The 13,939-nt window shown below is 45.3% G+C and overlaps 1 protein-coding gene across 3 annotated transcripts in view; it reads left to right on the forward strand.

The window, feature by feature from the left end:
* The window catches only part of DMRT1 (doublesex and mab-3 related transcription factor 1), a 60,861-nt gene that overhangs the window by 45,948 nt on the left and 974 nt on the right, over positions 1-13,939 (forward strand). The window lies entirely within an intron of this gene.

Genomic DNA, 13,939 nt, shown 5'->3' on the forward strand with positions numbered 1-13,939 from the left:
TACAATGTAGTAGTTTCAGGTGCCAGAACGTTGCATATAAAATCAAGGGAACGTATTTCTTCACAACCTTGGCTGCTTTATGTACCTGTTTGGTTTCCAGTAACTTTGCTAGGCTGCAGTCTTCAGATGTGTGTAGTAAGCGGAGGCTTGACATAGGGATGCTGCAACAGCCTTAGGAAGGTTGAGGTCTTCACGAATACATAGTCAGAACACTATGGCAGAGCATGTCATTTAATTTCCCATTCTTGCAGGCGACTCATTCCTCTTGCGGTGTCTGCCATATGCAGACTGAAAGAGACTTCCAGGAGTTAGGGCAGAAATTGGGAAAAATACTCCATAAAGGTGCCACGTTAACAGTATTTAGTGCAGTGCTAGCATCCTATTGTTGCTGTCTGGACATCTCCAAATTTAAGTTAAATGGGCAAGTGCAAGGGAAAAGAGGTATCTTGTATGTCAGGTTAAGACAATTTTGTGTTGCTTTTCCATACGCATACAAAGGCCTCGTGGTGGGGGAGGGTGGCACTTTGTTAGAGGGACCCTGTAGGGAATCAAAGCCAACGTGTCTATAGAGCACTGTAAAAACAGTCCAGGAGGAAATTGCTCAGAATAGGGGAAAAAAAAACAAACAACACACCACAAATAAGCTAACAGTATGTTGGCTGATTATAATGGCTGCCTTACAGCATCCAGGAGTTGTCAATCATACCTTAATGTTTATAGAAGTGAAAAGTCAATGTGTAGTTGTTTAATTTGACATGACTCCGAGGTTGAGAAAGTGTAATCGCTGGAGGGGACAGTTAAGTAGCTGCGCTCCGTGTCAGCCTGTCTCGCTCCGACTACTGCACTAAACGCTTTCCTGATGAGCGATAGATTTGGTTAAATACCAGGATAATTGCTAGCTACAGCATCCAGCACCCTTTTAATGCCTTGTACTACATCTGTATTAGCTCTTGCCTGAGGCTGTTTGAGGTTTCTCGGGGAAGAAGGCATGTACCTTCAATTACCGCCTTCTCCTGCGGGTTTTGAAGGGCAATTGTTGCAGAGCTAAATAGGCTGTAATAAATTACATTTCCTTTCTTCCAGACCTGTTGAAGTAGATCAGACACGCACGTGTTGCCGCTGCTTTCTGCTCCTGAGCGGCGTTTTGTTAGTCCGAGAACACGCAGAGAACTGAACTATTTAAGCAAGGCAGAGCGTTGTTTCACTCGGAAAAGGGGAAAACGCCGGGCAGCGCTGCCGCGAAGCCGGACGAACGCGTTCTGCGCGACGATGGAAGTGTTTGCTTCCCCTCCCTGCCTCCGCGCCTGCCAATAAGGTCGCGGTACCCACGCGTATCCGTGCCCTCCGTGCGCAGCCCGGACAGGAGGGGGTCCCCCCTCTCCCCTCTGGAGTTCGGAGAGCGTCAGCGGTTGCGCCAGCCTCTCGGTGCCGCTGGCGTTCGGAGGAGAGGGCGCGCAGCGGCGCGGCGGTCGGTCGCCCGCTGACGCGGGTCAGTGGCCGCACGGCCTGCGTGCGCGGTGGGGCGGGGGGGGGAGGAGGGACGCTGGCCCAGCTCTTGGCTGGCGACGTGCCGACGGGTGGCAGGTAGCCCACCTCTCCCCCAAAAAGCGTCCGCCCCGCCGGGGCCCCCGCGGGTCCCGGCGGGATGCGGGAAAGGCGGCGGGCGGCTGGGCACGGGCGGGCGTGTGACGGTCGCGTCAGAGGCGTCGGGAGCGGGTTCGTCGTGGGGCGGCGTTTGTTTGTGAGATACACCCGTCTGAGAGGGCTGGGAAGGTCTGGAGCTTGGGTTTGGAGGTATCTGCAGAAGGGAACGCTTTGTGCGTTGAGATGCGCTTTAGCGCGTGATCCAGAAAGAGCGGGAGGCGAGTTGACCCCGTGGGACGCCCTGTGGGTCGTTCAGAAATAAAACGAAACATTGTGATTCTGCTTCAAGATTGGCGTTTTACCGCCCTTGCATTTATTTCCTGCTTTTTTGTAGTTTTACTATGCCAGTTTTAAAGCCTGATGTTTGTCTCACGGTATCTGCTAAATTAGTTAAGCTTCCCACGTGGAAGATTTGCATAGGGTCTGAATCACACCCCATATGCTGTGGGTAGCGTGTTTATTTACCCCAAGCATGGCACTAATCACCTCTCTGACTGCTGAAAGTAAGAGAATGTTTTTAGTCCAGTTTGTCATTAGTTTTGTTTCCTTTCTGGACATGAAAGAAAAAGAAAAATCAATGAGCTCTCTCTCCTGTTCATTTATAAATCATTTTCCCTTTCAAGTTCTGTCTCAGAGCAGTTGCAGGCACTGCAAGGAGTGTTTTATTTTCCCACCCTGAAACAACTGTTCACACTAGATTTTTTCAGCAGATTTTTGTATTGGCTTTTGGCTGTTAAAACACATGTTGATAAATTTCGGTCTGAGCCAGGTTTGAGTTAGCTGCGTACCCTGTCATACAGTTTAGAACGCCCTAAATAATCTAAATCAAGACCTTGCTCATCTCAGTTTTTGCTGTCTCCTCTTTTGCATAAATATGAACTTCCAGTTCATAGAGCTGTCTCTACCAGCTATGTCAAACGCATCTTGCCCCTGCTCTTCCCTGAGTCACGAGTGTTTCCAGGGACTTCAATTTTGAGGATTGAATCCCTATATTTTCCAAAGCAGAAATGCTACGTGTGGGTTTGTGCAAGCAGAATCTACGCTGGAGTGAAATGGCACCAGCTTGTTGAGGGGCAACTGATATATTCCTGTTACGTGGATACTTTTGTGGGGACTGACCCAAATTAAGCTGTAACTGCCTAAACTGTAGTTAGAAAGGTGTGAGGAGAGAGGAACATGGGTTCCCTGGTTTGAAAGTAATTCACCTGCTCAGCTGTAAGGCCAACCTCTGTACCTCTGACTCTAACTGTCCAGCTTGGATCTCTTTTTCTGCTTTTCTTGCTGCATTCATCTGCTATTGCCTGTCAGCTACATCTGTGGAAGGGGACAGGGATGCCTGCCTGCCCCATCCTCCAAGGGAGGGAAGAAGCCTGCCTTAACCCTGAACAGCACCAGGTACTCAGTTATTCTGCTTGGTGGAAGCTGCTGCAGCTGCTACACTCTCCCTCCTCCACCACCCCAAGTCTGCAGTGGGTTTCAGCAGGGCTCTATGATACAGCAGAGGATGAGCTCCACTTTTGGCTTCCCTTCTCTCCTCCCTGCCTTGCCCCCACAGCGTTGAATCAGTTTTGTATTGACCAGGGTTGTCATTCAGCACTGTTGGAATTAACAGGCATAGTGTTGGAGTGGTCCTCTTGAAGGCAAGTGGTCTTCGACACAGCCACCACTGTCTGGATTGGCCCACTAGGCCCAAGCAACCAGTCTTAAAATTTCCTATATGACAGATGACAGTAATAAAATTCTGGGTTTCTAATTATTTATTTATTTTAGAACTTTTCTGCCACTTAAACATGAGTTAAGGTTCACCTTCCCAAATCAGACTGTGGCAAGCAAGGGCAAGGGAAGCACATGCTGAAAATTGGTCAGATATGCTCGAGCCCATTCCAGTGACCTTCATAAGGAAAGATGGCACAAGAGCACTAAAGTGACCTAGTACCTTCTAGGAAACTGAAATGACCAAGGTTTTTGGACCGTATTGACCCGCAGCTTGTAGACTTTTAGCTGTGATCTCAGAGAAGTTTGGCCCTTCCTAGCAAGGCTGCTGCTGTTGGGATCCTGAATAATGTGTTGAACACTGGTTGAGTTGACCATTCCACTAGGTCTTCATCGCGGTGGCTGTAGGACGTCAGCAAGACCTCCTGGGCCTGGGGGGGATGCCGCTGGCAGCACCAGCAGCATCATTAGGTGCAGCCCATGCCCTCTGGCTGGTAGCACGTGATAAGCCGGAGGCTGGCCCTTCTCCTCGGAGCAGGACTAGCCTCTGTGCCCTGCCAGCGTTCCACAATCTGCATTTAATAACTGCTATTGTGTTTGTGGAAATAAATATAAATACAACACAGTGGGTCTGTCTTAAGCCTAATGTTGTGTGAAACTTCATTTAACTTATTTGACTACCTCAAAAATGTTGTGTGTTCGTTTTTTTTCCCTGTTTTCTCAAGTATTGTGACTTATTGCAGCGAGGTTCCTAAACTTCAGAGGGCATAAATCTCTCTTTAAAATAAGTAGCAACATTTTTACTCTGTTCATGCATATACGCATCTTGTGCTGCATGTTTCATCGATACTTATTGAACCATTTTACTGCAAATCTACTGGACTTGCTTCCAAATTAAAGTTAATATTAAAAGTAGCAATGCCATGGTAGCATTAAGTCACTTTAAAGCCTCCTGGGCTTTTTAAACTGCAAATTCACTTAAATTGTAAGCTGTAAATGATAAGGCTGCTTCTTTCTTCCCTCGTGTTTGATTTTGAGCACAGTCGTTGGTGAGTACAGTCTTGCTCATGCCAAAGTCGGTGACAAACCTCCTGCTGCGTTTGCAAGTGTGGTATGAGTTGCAGGTCCTGTTTTCTCCCTTCCCAGCAGAGAAGCTTGCATTATAAGAGCATTAAAAAACCCCATCTGTTCTTTGCAAGTGAAAAATCTATTGTATCTACCATAACAGATCACTTTCATTAGACTTAGCATTTTCTGTGACTGTTTAGTAACCTCTTGATTTCCAAAAGCTTGGAAATCATGTCCAAAAAAAATCTTTTTAAGCTGTATGTAATATGGCACTTTTGCACTGAGCCAGTATTTTCTAAAATTAAGGTTGTCATTAAACCTGAAACTGCTGAGACCACCATTATTAGCTGTTTGGTTACTCTTTGAGCATTATGACTGATGACAACGGGCATGGATTTCATCTCGTTTTACAGATGGAAAGCAACATTGGCAACAATAAAAATGTAAAGAGGGGTAGCCAGAATTAACATTTACATTTATATGACTAGTTCTGGTGTTGTGCAAACTGTGATATTCTCCTTTTTTTCCTGATAGGCTAGTGAAGGTTAACAGCCTTTCTGACCCAAGAATGGAGAGACATTCAGCCAAAGTAATGTTATATTTGGATTTCTCTGCTGAATTTACACGTGATTATTAAAGTTCTTAGGATCCTATTTCCTTCCTTTAGTATAGCTACACAGGGAGAAACCTTGTGCATTTTTTTGACTGTCCACATACTCTGCTGCTTGATAACATTATCTTGAACCTTGAATGCACTCTTTCCTTTAAAATTACCATTGCTTTTCAAAAAACATTTTGCCACAGCTATTGCAAATGGCAGTGGGTTTTCTAGGTAGGACGATTTATGCTTCTAGAAGTAGTTATGCACAATAGACTTCCTGTTTAGACAGGTTTTAAGTATATATACTAGAAAAAACAAAGACAACTATGTTGTAGCAATGCTCAGAAGCAGGTGAGGAGTTGGGAGTCAGTAGCTGTCTCCTGCATTGCACTAGGAGATAGATGTCTTTCCTCATCTAGAGATGAGGTCTTTCCTCAAAACGGGGAGCAGCCCCCATGTCTCCGTCTGCACCCTGCACCATCAGCAGTCATCCCACAAAGCAGCAGTGGGCAGCGTTTTGCCCGTCCATTCTCACGTGCTGTCCTGCAACAGCTGTGATAAGCATATGCGACTACCTTGGCACTAGTTAACAGCAGGTGGGGATGTCCATTTCAGTCACCTCTGTGTGGCATTACCTGTGGGTTAAATGGTGTTGGGGATGTATGGAAAAGCCTGTGTCATCAGCGTAGGAGAAGACGCAGACCGCAAAGGAGGTGGACAGTAAGCAGTCTCCATAAAATTAGTGTGAGGTCCCCAGATTATTCCTGAGAAGACTGTAGAGTGCAGAGAGACAACACCATGTTCTCGTCTTTAGAGGTGGTTGGAAATTGTTCTGATAAAAACTTCCACTTTGAAAAAAATCCACCCACTGGTCGTTTTTGCTGAAATCACGTTTTTGCAAACTCATAGTGGGACAAGTGGAGGATTGAGCTGGACACCTGCCTTCTTTCCTCAACAGGCTCACATGGATGGTGAGTCCATTTGTTCAGCTAGGAGAAAAGGCCCTGCAGAAACCTTGCTGCGGCCTTTCAGTGCTTAAAGGGGGCTTGTGAGAAAGACGAGGACAGACTTTTTAGTGAGGCCTGTTGCGAAACGACAAGGGGTAATGGCTTTAAACTAAAAGAGGACAGATTCAGACTGGATATAAGGAATAAATTTTTTACGATGAAGGTGGTGAAGCACTGCATCAGGTTGTTCAGGGAGGTGGTAGACGCCCCATCCCTGGAAACTTCAAGGTCAGGTTGGATGGGGCTCTGAGCGACTTGATCTAGTTGAAGATGTCCCTGCTCATTGCAGGGAGTTGGACTAGATGACCTTTAAAGGTCCCTTTCAACCCAAACCATTCTATGATTCTGTGTTTCCTGTCCCTAGGTTTGCAGTTGTAGGCAATCTGTTGCTGGTTTTGCCTTGCCACAGGAGATTGCTACCTGTTCACATGGTTGTGTGGCCTCTTCTGACCTGGATCAGTGGAAAAAAAACAGGCTTAGTTATCGGAAAATGCAGTTCATTTCATAGCTCTCTCTTCAAAGGCGTCCAGACAGGAGGAGTGCGTGGGGCACTGAGATCTCCACCTTGCTACTGCACCCAGAGCCTGGGGAGTCCCAAGCCTTGTGGCCTCGTAGCATAGCAATTTTGTGCAGAACCAGTCCTGGCAGGATGAAACGCCCAGGATAGACGTTTGAGCATGGGCACTAGCAGCTGGCAAGATAACTAGAAGTTTCTCATGAGAAATTATTTATATGTGTTTTAATCTGGTTGTTAGAACAGTTTTTAATTATTACAGGAATAAGAAAAACAGTCCATAAATGGGTTTGGAGCCCTTTTTTTTTTCTCAGAGCTGCTCCTGTCTTTTGCCAGTCTTTTGAGTACAACACACCAGAGACATCTTTTTTTGATGGAGCATCAGTCTCCAGTGTTGTGTGTGAAACAGAGAAGTGGTACCCAGCCTCCAGTAATAAGGAGACGAAAGGTCCCAGCTTTTTCACAGCCTTGTTATGTGATGAAGCAAACCGCTTCGTTCCTCTGATTCTTTGCTGCTCCTCAGCTGGTGACAAATCTCCAAATACCCCCATCCGTCATAGCCACTTTTTTATATGCCTTTTCTGGAAATCCATGCCTCCTCGTATGTTTGCATGGCTGCTCTCTAATCTTGAAATGGTTTCGTTTTTTTTTTCCAAGAGAAACTCCTTTCAAAAGCATCATCTGTCTGTTGGCCTCCAGTTTAGAGTACAGGCATGCAAACCATTGCGCTTGCCCTGCCGTGGTGGACTATGGCTTTCTGAGGGAAGTAAGGATCTCCAGAAGTAGGTCTGCTGGTAGTCATAACACAGTGTCACAGCGTGACAGAGAGGCACGTGCATCTTTTCGGTACTGCCAGTACAAAATCAGAGGGCCTGCATGTTCAGCAGCAGGATTGGTTCTCTAGTGTAATTCCTTGTGTTGCTGAGCAAATGCGTGCACAGGACAATGCAGGGTTTAAACAAGTGACAAGAGAATGGTAGGGAAGGAAAAGGGAGATGCCTTTGGTATTTTATCATGATGCCTTTTCTTTGTAGTGCTACTACCAGGTTAAAAATACCTCAAATCTGTGACTTCATCTCAGCTCTTCTGTGGTGCCGAGGTCGTTATGCTTCTTGTGTGATCATATGAATGTTTACACTTAGAGATGACCCAAAAACCCCTCTACGGAAGTGCATGTTTTGCCTTGATACCCAGCATCAGGAAACGCCTGCTTTACATTGGGATGTCTCATTCCTGGAGAACGTTTTGCCTCTTGTCTTCCAAAACGGAATATATCTGTGTGAAACCACTGAAATCGTGTCTCTTTACGGAGAGAGCTATCCATTAGGGTTCCTGGCAGTGGAATGTAAACTGGGGAGCTTTCTGCAGAGTTATACAGATTTATACCTTGCTAAAAGCCGGCTCGGGCAGAGCGAGCATTTCTCGTGAATACCTTGCACAAGAGGTGAGTGACCATTCACTTCTGCCAGCCCAAAAGCAAGCTCTTACCAGCTGAATTTCGCACGTTGCCTTTCAGTCATTCCAAGCAAGGGTACTCATCTCAGCCCACCTGATCCTCTTGAAGTTTTTCTGAGATGGTTCACCCTCTCTGCCTTTCCTAGCCTGCAGCGGTGGCTTAGTGACATCAAGATAGATGCAGAATGTAATACTGACGATAGCAGAAAGTGTTGGTCTATCGGTATTGCTCTGCTCTGGGTTGTGTCTGCCAGCATGTAGGGCGATTATTTTGTAATTGATTGGTATAGGTTCAAGGTAGGTTTTGGAGTCTCAGAAAAAAAAGCCTGTGCTTCCCAATGTCGTCTTTGCGTCCTCCCCGTCTTAACTGGTGGTGCATGAGAAGTGGAAAGCCTTGTTTGATTGTTTCACATATTATTGTGAACGAATTTAAAGCCAGAGGTGAGGGAGTTCAACAAGTGGATATTTTCTTCAGCTTTTGGTTTCTGATTACATCAGTTATAGCCCCGCCTTCTCAGTTGCTAAAAGTACAAGCATGAACTGGAAAAGAATGAGATAATCCGTCGTAAAGCATGCTGAATAATGATCTCCATTCAGATCTTTACCTTTTATCCCGAGTTCCTAATGCCGAGAATTAATGCTATTTGACAATACACAATGAATGTGCCCTACTGTGGGCATCCAAGATTATCTTAATTGCTTTAAATGTTAGTGAGAAGGAGAGGTGTTTGAGAAGGGGGAAAGGGCTCTACTGTGAAATAGTATATCTGTGTTCAGAGGCGCAGACAGGGTGTGTTTTCAGTTCCAGATCCTTAGGCTTATTTATATTTTTGCATCGAAAAGCAGCTCTGCTTGTTGCTCTCGAAACTTCTTGTCAGCAGGAAAATAACCATGGACATACGTTCCTAGCACTGGACTGGTTGCCCTTGTGTTAGCAACACACAAAGCAGAGCAAGAGATGTGAGGAAGGAGATGGCAATTTTTTTTTTTACATTAGTTCACATGGAGTAGAAGCAAAAGAACTAAAAGGTACTAAGGATTCTCCAAGTGTGAACGTGCTTCAGAAACAGGAGTTATTGCAGCTTTACAAAATACAAATCGTCGTGTTCAAAGGAAGTCTTGAAAACACAGATGATGAAAGTTTATCTCTTAATTGTCTTAAATTCTTGCAGCTTTTCTGTGGCCTTCTAGCAGGAATCCATCAAGCCATAGGCCCCTGACTGCTGGTGTCTCAGATCTGCACAGAGCAGAATATCAGAGTGTGAGACTGATCCCCTTGCATGGCTGGTTTATGAAGAACAGCCTGCCTCTAACACTGGTTTCTTCACCCTGGTTTAAGTCAGTAGTCCTCCATCTTTTCAAATAGTGCGTTCACACAGGTGTGAATCACGTGGGAGGTTCCATGGAAATAGATTTTCTTTTTGAACTTTGGTTAATTAGCTCAGTGCTTAAAGAGTTGAACATTTGGGAACATAGGCTTAAGCGCTCCGAAGGCAAGAGGCAGCTGAATGGAGGTTACTTAGGAGAACTTGGTCTTTCTGCTTGTGTTTGCATCAAGATTTCATCTTGCTCATCTCATGATGATCTACAGGAAAGTCAGAACAGACCCTGGCACTTGTCATTCTAATGCTTTCTCCACAATAGGAAAATTGTGTTTTTCTCTCACTCTCTATTTTTGTGTATCTTCTTCTCAGTTGCTGACAGCAACAAATTATTCTGATGGTTCTCCAATGCTGAATGCCTGGTTTTGCAGCAGTAACTGGGTCGGGGGTTTTTTTTGTTGGTTTGGTTTGGTTTTTTGACCTAATGCTTTGTCAGGCAGTTGCTGTAGCTTGGCAGACTGTGTTACGGTAGTTGCTGTAGCTTGGCAGGCTGTTAGCAGGCTTTGGGTGGTAGAGTCAGCCCCCCAGGGTCAATCTGAGCAGTGGAGCAGCAGGACACCATCGACTTGGGCAGTGTTTTCAAACTGAATTTGACCCATGTTATTTCCAGGCCACCAAGCCAGCCTTCGTTCAGAGCGTTGCCAGTCACCCCACTGTGTCTGACCGTGGCACTGAGAAGACCGATACCAGTCCTTGAGATGATAAACTGGGGACGGTGCCTACTCCATTCTGTCTTGTTCCTCCCCTCAGGCAGATAGCGTGGTTTGCTTCTTGGTTTGACTGCTAACGATTTCCCAGGCCTGTCAAGTTTTTCAAGACACCTCATACAGGATCTGTGGAGCCTGGAGTGGAATTACTGCTTGCTTAGACAGCATCCGTTTCCAGTGGTGTTTGCAAAAGGAAAACGCTTTGGCTACAGAGGAGAAGGCACCATGAAGAGCTGCTCCTGTCCACCCTCGTGCTGAAAACCCAGGCACGATTTAGTGATGCTCTGGTGTCCTCGCGCTGCCGACAGTGGTCTGGTGCCGCTTCCCTTTGTCCTGCACACGTGGCTGGGCTTGCACACGTATGTGTGCACACCGGCAAGAAGTGTGTGGGCCTTAGCAGCTTGTGGGATTGGCATACTTAACTTATTTTCCTTTTCCCTGAAAAAGAAGGTGAAAGAGGTTTAGAAAATGGATTGTACCTCTCAACTTTAAATCTTTAAAAATTGCTCCTTATTGAGAGTTTAATAGTTTTTTAAATGTAAACTCGGGAAAATATTTACTTTTCAAGCATGAATATCCTTCCGCTTTCTCACATCATTGAAAGTGTATTACTCTTTTCAGTCCATTGAATTCCAGGGATCACTCATGTTAAAAGTCAATGCGGTTTCCAGTGTCAGAAGATATAAGCTTTTGTGTTTATGGTTGGAATCCCTTCTCGCTTCTTTTCCGGTGTGATATTAGCCGAAAATTTCTCGGCTTCGTATGGCTCAAAAGTATTCAGGTGCTTTCCCAAGGGTAAAAGGTAATTAGATCAGGAATGGTCTTTAAAAACTGTCACAGACCCAATTCTGGTACTGTTATTTACACAGATAAGGGCTGTGTAACAGCAGTGGGAGGATCAGCCGCAAGCCTCAAACAGATGAAACTCATAGACTTAAATCAAAAAGAACATGGCTTTTGTTTCTTTGAACTGGGAACTTCTACGTTTTATTGCTGTGTGATTAAAACACTGGAACAGAATTGCTTATTTCCTTTTTGCTGCCTTTTTACAGCTACAAGTCCCAATCCAAGTATCTTGCACTTATTATCAGCGTTGCACCTACCCACTGCTCCTTGCTTGAAGTGGAAGCCTATCCGAGTAGGCAGCGCAGGTTTGGATAGAGGAGTAGTGCTCTCATCTGTTAAAGGATAATGTCTTGGTGGTGACAGGTTGGTTTTCAAACCTATGTGGCTGTATTTACATACCTCTGTGCACATTCAGAGACCAGCGTATATAGCCCAAATTACCTAACTGGCAAAACTGTGATCAGTTTGGAAGTCAGTAGAAAAACAACCCATGTTACTTAGATCAGTGCCTCAAACCCTGGAACAATTTGTGAGACCAGCCAGTTGGTGACTAGAACTGTTCCCCTGTAGTGACACTTTCCATTTGAAATTTGATCGGAATGTCTGATGCCCCATGAGAAATGTTGGAAGATTGGTGGAGCTCCACTGGTGCAGAAGGCTTAGGAGCCACTGCTTGAGGTGCTAAGGAACACATGTGGGTGTCTGTCTACCAAAAAAAGTTGCCCTCTGTGTCATTCCCCAAGTTGGTAATAAATTAACGTAGAGTTGCTAGAAAAAATAGATCATGGAAACGAAGTGGCAGTTTTACTGTGGTAGGGTTTTAACATCTGTACTGTAGCATGGGTGGGTTTTCTGGTGGATTCTTTCCGTTTAGAAAAAAAACTTTCTGTAGGTCTGTCATGAAGATTTATAGATCTCAGTATTTAAAAATGGGCCTTTCCATCACTTCAGGCACATGCACACTAAAAATATTAACAAACCCTTTAAAATAAATAAGCCTTTTGCCCATTTGGCTACTCAGGAGTAAACAAAAAAATGTCCTCTTTTGACCCCAATCGCTTCCTTCATACTTCTGCCCTGGAGCCTGGGAACACAGAGATTCGTTACAGCATATCCTAAATCTTAACACATGGGGCTTTGCTAGATCAGAGCAGAATGAGGTTTCCGAGTCGGAGAGCTGAGTCCTTGCGCCAGCAAGCCCTGTTGAAGCCACACTACTCTTTGTTTACTACATAATGCAAGGTACTTCATGGAGTAAAGAGGTGTTTCCTGATACCAGACATGACCAGATCCAACCAAAGCTTGTGCTGTTGGCAGGCCAAAGCTAAGCCCCTGAATGACCTTTGAGGAGCTAGTCTCTAGCGCACGTCAGGACAGGAGCCAATTGCTGCATTTTCTGTAGGTTATTTCCCCTTTGACATCGGGGTGTGGACCTACAGAGCTTCTCTTTTCTATCATTTTGTAGTAGTCAAAGCATGGACCACTCCAGCCAAGTTACTCGCCTGAAATAATATACATGGTGTGTGCTTCAGATCATTGGAGCGTGGTGCAGACTGGGCCACCCACTGAACAGGTTTGTGCTGTGAGCCTGTCTTACCAGGCCAGCCAGAGCCAGCTTCCCTTCTGGAGGAGCAGAAATGTTTCTCTGTTCCTCCACTCATTTTCCCTCACCTGTATGTTTGCATCTGGTTCAAGTCCTAGGAGCTCTTAGGCAGTGATGAAATCTCAAGCACAGACTTAGCAGAGGAAGTGCAGTGGAAAGACAAGTTGCATCTTCATCCAGACTCCAAGGAGATGTGACTTCTCCTTGGACTCCACCATCAACCCCACTTACACACTGTAAAGGGGAGGTAGGAAACATTGCCTGGTGTGTTCTTACGGCAGAAAAGAGCTTGGCTTGATGGAGCAGGATTGGTGGGATAGAAAAAGTAAAAATCTACAAAGTTGTTCCCAACTGCAGGTTACCCAAGTGCTGTTCTAGCCTGCTCTAGGTGCAAATCTGTGTCCTTCTCCAGCAGTCCACTGGTTATTCAGGCTCGGAGATGTTAGAGAAACCTATTTGGCTGTTTTGTGCGTTTGACCATGTAGCAGAGGAATACATGATGCTCCAGACTCAGATTTCCCTTTCTGTGTCATTAAACCATTAGCAGCATTCGCGAGATGTCTAAGAACTGTTGGAAGTTGCCTTGACTACTTCGTCACTCCTTCCTATCTAAGCAATGCATTCTTTTTTTGTCTTTTAGCTAGGAGAAAATGTAGTATGGGGTTAATAACCCATTAATCAGGTTAAAAAAAGAAGTTTATGTCAGATATAAAAGACAGCAGTAGAGAGTCTGCTTTGGCAGGGTGATGTTAGAGACTTGCTTGTCCCTTGCATGGATCAAAGGAGAGACTTGCATGAAATCAAGGAGCCAGGTTCTGCAATGGCAAAAATGGACAAAAGTCCCTGAAAGTAACAGAAATTGCCATTTTATATAGTCACAGGAAAAGTAGATGAAAATGGTACATGAAACCTCAACTCCGTTGACGTCTTTTCCATCTCTTGATAACCAGCGTTGTGTTTAAAACGAGGACAAATCAGGAAGCTGAGCTGCAAACAGACATTACTGCAGAAACATATGTTACTACGGAAATGGAGTGTTGGTGGTTTTTTAAGATGGTGTTTCTCATTTTCCCAGTGAGAGAATAGACCCAGCTGGCTGGCTCTTTACTTTCCTTGAATCCCGTAGGATTTGCCTGGCTGGGAAAGTCAAGCCTGACCTTTTCTTTCTCATTGAGCTTCAGACGTGCTCGAAGTCCCCAGGGTCTCCAAGCACCCAGGGCTCAAGTGTGGAGGACCTGCTCGCTTAGGCTCAGTGGTGTGGTCTGGGGGCAGAGTTTAAGCCTTGACTCCATATTCCTTGTTCTTGCACAGTTGTGCTAGATTCATCATGGCTTCTATAAAACAAGCAGTGGTTGTAAACAGTATTCTCTTTTAAAAGATGACAGCCTGGTAATATTCT

This window comes from Tauraco erythrolophus, chromosome Z (assembly GCF_009769465.1).
Source record: "Tauraco erythrolophus isolate bTauEry1 chromosome Z, bTauEry1.pri, whole genome shotgun sequence".
NCBI classification, from domain to species: domain Eukaryota; kingdom Metazoa; phylum Chordata; class Aves; order Musophagiformes; family Musophagidae; genus Tauraco; species Tauraco erythrolophus.